At 34.1% G+C, this 1,750-nt stretch overlaps 1 pseudogene; it reads right to left on the bottom strand.

The window, feature by feature from the left end:
- Positions 1-701: 701 nt before the first annotated feature.
- LOC111746167 lies at positions 702-817 on the bottom strand (annotated as a pseudogene).
- Between the last annotated feature and the right edge of the window lie 933 nt (positions 818-1,750).

Below are 1,750 nucleotides of genomic sequence, written 5' to 3'. Positions count from 1 at the left end.
GTAAGTTCTTTCCAGGTTTAACAACAAACTTAGAAGTCATAAACAAAAAGTTTGATAAATACACCTTTCATGAATTGCTTGCTTGTGTCCTTTCCCTGTTTTTTCCTACTGGGTTATTTTTCCTTTCTAATTGATTTAGAGAAGCATTTTTATTTTTAGGGATGTTATTCCCTTGCCATATGTGTTATAAATATTTTTCCAAGTTTGTTGTCTTCTTAAATGGTGTTTTGTGCCATGCAAGATAAAGAATAAAAATATCCTACGGTTTGAGTTTGGGGCTATGTTTAGAAAAGCCTTCCCCATTTCAAGATTACAAATATATTTATTCAAATAGTTTCTTTTTGGACTCTTACGGTTCATTTTATATTTAAGTCTTCGATCTATCTGGAGTTTATTTTGGAATAAGGAGGGAAACAGGAATCAATATTTATTTTATTGTAAATGGCTAGTTTATTAAATTAACCCCACCATCTTTATCAAATGTCGATTTTTACTGGGGTCTAATTCTGTACTCTATCATATTCCATCAATTTTTTTATTCCATTGATATTTTAAAGATGTTTTATAACATATCAATATTTGAAAGGTCCTCTTCCCTCCAACATTACTTTTGTTTTTCGGAATTTTCCACAGTGATTCTTATTTATGCTTCCAAATTAAATTTAGAATAATTTTATTTTTTATTTTTTTATTATTATTTATGCCTGCAGCACCTGGTCTTCCTAGGTGGTCTCCCATCCAAGTAGTAACCAGGCCCAATCCTGCTTAGCTTCCGAGATCAGACGTCGGGCTTGTTCAGGGTGGCATGGCTGTAGACCATGGACTGTGGCTCCACTGGGGCGTGAACCCAGGACCTTCTGCATGTTAGAATAATTTTAACAAGTTCTTTTTGGGGGAGAGATACGATTATATTGTAACATGAGTGCCATTGTAGCAGTAACTAACATCTGTCACGTCACATAATTATCATTTTTTCTAGTGGTAGGAACAATTAAAATTTATTCTCTTAGCGAGTTTAATGTTTATAATGCAGTTTTGTTGTCTATAATCCTCGTACTGTGTATTAGATCTCCAGGACTTACCTACTAGTTGCAATAACCCTACTGCTCCACCCCCAGCCCCTGCTGACTCCCACCCCGCTGTTTTTTTTTTTTTTGAGTTCTTTAAAATCCCACATATTAAGAGATACCATACAGTATTTATCTTTCTCTGTCTGACTTATCTCACTTATTTTGACAAGTTCTAAGAAAATTCTGTTGATTTAGATTTGGATTGTATTCAGTTCATACATTACTTCAGAAGGAACCGGCGTTTTTACAATGTTGTCTTCATTTAATTACTTTAGTTTCTTCACAGTTTTACGACACTCTTCAAATAGTTTCTGAAAACTGTCTAGGTATATTCAGAGACACAGGGGGCACCATTCACACCAGTCCAGCAAAGGCCCCCACTTCCCTGATGGGTACAGGCAACCTTGAGTTTATTCCCATATCTTATTTTGTTATTGCGAGTCTGGTATTTTCTTTTGCTATGTTTAAATTAGTTATTATTCTGACATGAGAAAGTTACTGATGTTTGAATATTAATTTTATAACCTGGTACCCTATTATGCTATCTTATTGTTTCTTAAGAGCTTTTCAGTTGACCCTCTTAAATGTTTTCCAACATGTAGTCCTAAATAATAATTTCACTTTGAACTTTCATTTACTGCACTGGCTAGCACTTTCAATACATTAAGTAATGGGATCAT

The sequence above is a fragment of the Pteropus vampyrus genome, unplaced genomic scaffold, assembly GCF_000151845.1.
Source record: "Pteropus vampyrus isolate Shadow unplaced genomic scaffold, Pvam_2.0 Scaffold178, whole genome shotgun sequence".
NCBI lineage: Eukaryota > Metazoa > Chordata > Mammalia > Chiroptera > Pteropodidae > Pteropus > Pteropus vampyrus.
Note: the sequence above shows the minus strand (reverse complement) of the source record. Positions and strands in the feature narration are given on the sequence as shown.